The sequence below is a fragment of the Rhagoletis zephyria genome, unplaced genomic scaffold, assembly GCF_001687245.7.
Source record: "Rhagoletis zephyria isolate East Lansing unplaced genomic scaffold, Rhagoletis_zephyria_1.1 Rzeph_scaffold_00140, whole genome shotgun sequence".
NCBI lineage: Eukaryota > Metazoa > Arthropoda > Insecta > Diptera > Tephritidae > Rhagoletis > Rhagoletis zephyria.
This window is the reverse complement of record NW_016157224.1, coordinates 120,189-127,856: the sequence shown is the minus strand read 5'-3', so window position 1 is coordinate 127,856 and position 7,668 is coordinate 120,189.

Genomic DNA, 7,668 nt, shown 5'->3' with positions numbered 1-7,668 from the left:
TAAGCCCCATTTCCGTAGACCAGGTCAAATATACTTATACATACATCTGTCCAAACAATTAACAGTATTGACAAGGATTTCGTAACAGCTTGTTCATATGACTTGTTACAACTTTGCATCGGTATCCATGACATCCATTAGAAATTTGCAGTATTTTCGTTACATACATACATACATATGTACATATGAATGACGCTGCATCCCATTAAATGCTTGCATATGAGTGTGCGACAGTATGCGTGGGAGAGCATATGTCATGTATGAACGCTCCAATGAATTTCTGTTCACATTGCAATGAGTTTGTGTCGTACGCAGCATGCATACCAAACGCTTACGCGCGTCACTGGTTCAAGCTTTTATTGAAATTTATTTCGAGTTTTTCGCAAAAGTAATGAAAAATTCTGTTTTAAATTCTTTCTTCTTCCATACCCATGAGTTTTATAAAATGAGGCTGAAATAACTATGTGCATGTTTTCACGCCACCCACTCGCTGACTGCTGATTTCTATCAGCCAGGCATCCATGAGAACCGCAGCTAAGTTCCGCTAACGCTAGCTGCTCGCTGCACTTGAAAATGAAAAAGTTTGTTGCAAACTTAGCATAGCAACGGTTACAATGCTTCTCACCAGCGCTCGGTTGAACAAATGTGCCGCCACTCAGGCGGAAGTGCGCTACTGTTGACATTCTCCACAGTGTTTGCGTTCGCTTCCTTTACTTCTCTGATTTTAATGCTTAACGGTTGCACGTAGCTAGCTGGCTCGCGCTTCGCAAGGCATCACGTTCGCTTGAAGAAGTATAAGTTTGGGCGAACCCGAACTTTATATACCCGACGCACGTATCAAATATCGTTTTTTCACCTTTCAGTAAACTGCATGATAAGCAAGAGAATTTTTCCCGATGTCAATCAGTTTCCACAATATGCTATGAGATATTGAATTAATTGGAGCAAGTATTGTGGAAATTGATGGGAGCTCTATCAATATACACTTATGTATGTAGTCATAAGTGGGTAGTGTCACGCCCATTTTACAAAATGCAATAATCTTGCGTCTTGTTAAGAGATTGTTGTAAGTTAACGTGTTTAGTTATCGAAATATCGGAATTTTCGTATTTCTAATTTTAGTTCGATTCTAGGTTGATAAATGCACCGAGTTTGGTAGATTGATAAACCGGTTACCGAGATACACATATGCAGGCGTAAGTGGGCGGTACCACGCCCATTTTCCCATAAATTTCCCTAAGTAGCATTTTGTGCTGAGAGCTTAATAAGAATTAGCTGAAATAGCTACTAATTTATCGCAGTTTTCGGTTTTATGTAAATTACCGTTATTTGGGAGGTGGGCGTGGTTCTTGTCTGATTTCAAAAAGTTTCAAAGAGTTTCTTAGCGAGGCTCCATGTAATGTTCGTACCGAATTTGGTGGGAATTCGTGAAGGGACTACAGAGGTACAGCATTTCATCGTAAGTGGGCGGTGCCACGCCCCTTTTCAAAAAGTTTCATAACTGTCTTATTTTATGCCCAAATTCTACTCCGCGCACCAACTTTTAACAATTTTGATACAGTATTTACGGAAATAGCGTAGTTTTTGCATATTTCGAAAATACCGTTATATGGGAGGTGGGCGTGGTTATTGTCCGATGTCGTCCTTTTTCGTTCCAAATTTCGTGAAAATATCTAAACTTTTTCTCGAGTTATCGTGTACACGGACAGACAGACGGACAGACGGACAGACAGACAGACATGGCTTAATCGACTTCTCTATTCATTCTGAGCATTTATGTATACATTTGTCTATATCTATCTCCATTCTTTTTGGCTGTTACAATCAACCGTTATGCGAACAAAGTTATAATACCCTTGTGCACAAGTGCGCTCGGGTATAATTAAAGTTTTGCACTTACAAACACAAACCTTAAATTAGTATGTACATATATGAGTGTGCTTAGCTTGGCAATATTTTACACAGTCGCTCAAACTAAATGTAGAAATTGATGCATACTTGTGATGAAAGTGAGCGGCCACTGCAGAAACTGTTGAAAATTCTACTGAAAAACAAAAGCAAAGCACACATACATACATATACTCTATGTACCTACATTTACGTGAGTATTTATGTATATATATATATATATGTTGCCCGCAAAATGTACAATTTGCGATATCAACAGTCATCAAGCTGTTGCTGGAAAAATTGCGCTTTCATGCCAATGCTACAGCTAAGCAAGAGCACATTCTAAAAAATCGGTTTAAAAATGCGACTATAAATCGAGTATATTTTTGTTTATTTTATAAAATTTTTGGTAAATTTACACGATGAATATGTGTTTTTCTCGTTCATACATTTTCGTGTGTAAAAATCCTTTTTGTTAGCGGCTTAACACAATTCCACGGGGGAAATCAAACAGCAGATGTGTACTTTGTAGCTTGTACACACTTTCGTAGTAAATTTACGCACGCCACAGCAGCTATATTACACTCTAAAAAGGAAATTTTAGCTAGGAAATTTACACAATTTTTTTAGAGTGCAGCCATACAAAAACGAGAATGAAAAATCAGCGAAAAAACTAACTTTTATAGTTTTACAGTTTCTGCAAGTGTTGATTCGCTAAAACAACTACTGCGATTATACGAAAATTTAAAATTACACACTCACGCAGCTATGTATATACCGACATATATATTTATACCTGTACAACAATTGGACACATTTATAAATTTATAGACGAGAGTGCCTTGAATTTTGTTTGCAATATTTTCGATTTTATGCAATATTCACCCATTTCATCACGAAGAATATATTTCGAAATGTATGCAACCTAGATATTTTGAAGAAGGTACTGGCAGAATTAAATGTATGTACATTAGGGTGGTCCAAAGTAAGTAAAGTCGGAATTTCAATGCTCTCACTTCCTAGGATTGTCCTATTCGAAAAAAAGTTACCCCTATTTTTTATTTTGAAATAAAGCTGAAAGCGTTCAAATTTCTCAATGTATTTTATATGGAAAAAAACTAATTTTCGTAGAAATGGTATGGGATTCTTGAAACTCAATATTTTTCGATCGGAAACCTCTGGTTCTCTTCAGGAGACTTCCTATTATTATTTAATAATTTTTTAATACTAAAGATTTTTTATTTATCCCCCATTGCATATTCTAACATTTTCTGGGGACATTTAAAATATAGTTACTATTTAAAAATGGTTAAATTCATGATTGGTTATTATTTTTGGGAGTCTTCTGAAGAGAAGCAGGGTTTTTCGATAGGAAAATATTGATTTTCAAGAATTCTATACCATTTCTACGAAAAGTGGTTTTTTCCCCATATAAAATACACAAAAAACTTTGAGCGCTTTGAGCGACCTCTAAATAGAGGTACGTTTTTTCGGCATAGAATAATCCTAGTGGGTGAGAGCATAAAAATTCCGACTTTACTTTTTCTCATTTGGACCACCCAAATGTACATACATACAACGTGCATACATTTATAGAGAAAGTGCCTAAACGTATACGTAACCTAGCGCTCGAGGCTAGAAAAGCAGCTGCCGTATCAGAAACTTTAATAATGAAACTCGTTTGCAGTTAACAATAACAAAAAGCGGCAATAATAGCAAACTTGAAAATCCGAAACCGAAACTGGCAAGTAAACTTTGCATTGCAATTTCTTAGCTTTCGCAGGTGAATAACTATGCCATTCGAGGCAAACGCTGGCACGCAGTGAACCGCAATTTTTACGTTGCTTTGCATAAATACATTTTAGATCTTCAAGGCTAGCAAAGTTCATTCGTTCATGAATTATTATTAAACTTTTTGTTTGTTATTTCCTCAATCAATTTAAGAAGAATTTAAAAGCAAAATCTTTGAATATAGTAACGACGATGTATTCTTGAATTCATTCTGCTTAATGTAAACCCTTTTAAGCACTTCATGTTTTCTGGACCAGATGAAATTATTCCTGTTCTAATTCAAATTACCCATCTCCCTTCGGCCGATGATATTCAACTCGCGTTCTCTGGTATGGGCAAATATTTGGTCGTAATTCAGAACAGGAAAATATACTGGAAGTCGAGGTGTGCACGGCCCTGGATATAGCAATAAGTAGTTTTATTGAATACTTCCTCGACATCCAGTAAGGCCCAAAAAAGTCTCCTTAGTTTCGAAAGCACTTTAAATCTTACGATACCTAAATATATCTAATAGAAGAATCTTTGCATTTTTTAATAATTTATCTATCTGTTCAAATATTTGATATTTTTGGCGGGCCTTGTTATCTTATTTAAATAGTGATATTTTTGTTTTTTCTGTAGCATTCAAATCTTTATTCGTTGCCGAACCTAAGTTAACTCGCCACTGTGAAAACAGTATGCGATCACACCCTGACTAGTAGAACTTTAAACTAAATATCTTAATTGAATGACCTTCATTTTGTTTGTTAGGACTTTTTTTAACAAAAGGTGTACTCAAAGTTCTTACTCAGCAATGTACGAGTGCATTTGTAGAACAGCGCAGTTTTGAAAATTAAGCAATAATATTGCACAAAAACTGCAGTCAAAGTCAACAGCAAAGGTATGGCATTAACTGTTGAAAAACTGTCGGACTAAATACAACCGTCAGCTGCACTAAGAGCAAACGTGTGAGGAGAGTATCGAACGAAACACATACATACGCACCCAAATACTTACATATGTATATGAACAGTGTATTTTCTTTCAAACCCATGCATGTTTACGTACACATATTGCGTGTACATATTTAATGTGAGCATGTATAACACGCGACGACAGCGACGATGATACTTGAGAAACTTTTAATCTTTACAACTTTTTAATTACTTTTTCAAGAAGTTTGAGGTACTTTAAATTGTTTAAAAAATGTTGGTGGGGTAGTCAGAAATAGAATGTGAAATAAATCAAAGACACAAAATAGTAGAAGCAATACAACAAAGAGCAAATAGCAAAAGCAAAAAATCAAATCAACCAAAAACTTAAAATTTAGAAGAAAATCAAAAGAATTGCAAACACCAAAGCCAATCTACTGTTGCTTGCGTGCGTAGAAAAGTTTGGCGCACTACCAGACGCATATCACACACTAGAGTTGCCATGTTGAATTTTAGGTATTTTTGGATAGTTTTTATTTGAATTATTGTACCACACCCAAATAATATCTCATTGCATTAAACGAGCAATTCTTGTATATATACAGTGGCGGTCAAAAATGAATGAATTTGTTTCCTTTTTAATATTTGCAATGTTTTTCAAGCTAAATTTTTTTTGATATTTTTTTATAAAAAAGATATTTCTAAACTAAAGATTTCTCAAATACATTCTTTTGATGCCCATATTGTAGTATTTAGCTTATCATAACCATTTAACTGAATTTAATTTTTCAAATAGGTGGCAACATTCTTCGAAAATATTTTCGAAAGTAAATATTTCATTTATTTAATAAATTTAAATGAGTACAATTTTTCAAACAGGTAGAAACTCTCCTTAATAATATTACCAGCAGTAAGTGTTCGTAAACCTCTTTGGTTTGATATGCATATTGCGATATTTAGCTTAACTTATCAATTAAATTAAATTACAATTTTCAAACAGGTGACATATTTCCACAAAAATATTTACGGCTGTAAGCCTTCATACGCCTCTTTCTTTTGACAGCCATATTGCAATATTTACTTTATCTTACCAATTTACTTAACATGATGTTTTCAAACAAGTGGTAACTCTGTAATTTTCTCTTTTTCTATAATTTTAGTTAGACATCTAACAATACATCGGTGAGAACTACATTCAATTCCATCCATTAGTTTTTGAGTTTGATGAAACCGGCAGATACACAAAAATTCTAAAAATGGTTGATTTAGCTTCTGTAGATCTAATAAAGATTCCCCATATACATTTTTATTTATCCATGCAAGGAATGCATACACTGTCCAAATATTCGTTTAGAGTGTTAAGCCCTTTATTAAGAATAAGCTTCACTATCTTCACTGGAATCTGCCACTTCTGTACTGGCAAAAGTGAGTTCTCATAAGGACGACTTGCTTTTGCGCGTAAAAAGTTAGCCACATCAAACTCAACTAGTTTAAAGCTGTTATTTTCCAAAACTTCTTCATTGATTTTATTAAATATTAAATATTAATATTTAGTAGTTTAAATTTAAATTTTTTTTTTCTTTGCAGTAGCGGTGGCCAAAGGTAGTTTAAGAGTTCAAATGAAATTTGAAAAACGTAAGCTGAAAAAGGGTTGTCAAACACATATGTGGCATGCCGAAAATTGCGGTTCTCGTAGGCATGGGCATGCCAACCAAATGCAAAACAGAATAAGAAAAAATTTCACGTTTAGACGAAGCCGTAGAAATGTTGTAAAATCACTGCCAAAATACTAGAGACTTTAGGGGACATAAAAAGCAAAGCTCAGCGACACAACAGCCGCACAGAAACAATCCACAAGCAAAATGAAGCCTGGAAGTTTTCAAAGTTTCTGTTGACGACAGAGAAATGGCATTTGATGACTGGTTGCTTGCCAGAAAATGAAACTAATCGGCAGACAAGCACGAGAACATCTATAGTAACGGAAGTATTAACAATAATACTAGACTGGCGCTTACACAAGGCCTGTTAGTATTTGGCCGAGCTTCTCCTCCGATTTGTGGCGTGCGCCTTGGTGTTGTCACATAAAGAGGAGGGATTATATTTTTATGAGAAGGTGTTCCTGATGACAGAAATGCACTGGTGGGTTTGCTACTGCCTGCCAAGGGGCGACCGCTGTTAAGAGACAACCTTTTTTCTAAATTTTTTTGCGATGTTGCTTTGACCAGGGCTTGAACCCAGGCCCTGCTAAGTGGAAGCGCGCACTGCTTATCACAGCGGTGTTAGCGAAAGGAAAAATACGAACAGCCTCCACAACACTTGTCAACGCAAGAGAAGCAAAGCAACGGCTGTAGCTCCAATAACCAGCAGGATAGCATTAAGCCGCATTAAAACACACTGCTGGCGCCTTCCACGGAACAGACACTGCCACAGGCATTGCATGCATCGAGAAGCCGCAGAAAAAAAACAGCTGATGGAAAGTAAAGCAATCACGCTGTTGGTTGTACGATGCTTCTGGGGAAAGTGCTGCTGGTCAACAACAAGCAATCCAGCCACAAAATAACAACAAAACTAACGCGCGACAATAGTAAAAATGAAAGAAGAGTGAGAAAGAGCAAAGGCATCAAATCACAGTCCTTTGGCAATTCGAGCACATTGAAATTGAAATTGACTAGCGGCAGTAAAATATCTCTCTTTGACGTTGTTATTGTTGTTTGTTTCTACAGTCACTGAACTCAGTTATATTAGGCCGCCAGGTCCTGTCGTTTTTCCTTTTTTTTTATCATCACATCAAGCTGCTAACACTTTCACACCTACGATAAGCAAATAGAGCAAGTAAATTGAAAAATAAGTAAACAAAAAGGCAAGCAAACTGGTCAACCTGTACGAGAAACAAAACCAAATATGGAGAAAAGGCTACGAAACATCGTTAAATCGTTATATTCAGTGAGCAGCTGCCACCAGTAGCACGTTTTTTCTATTCTCTCTAAAGTGGCTCAGCCTCCGATTCATCATTTCAAAAGTTACCGTTAGCAGAATTACAAATCAAGAAGCCCGCTTTCAAAAGCAATTCCTATCA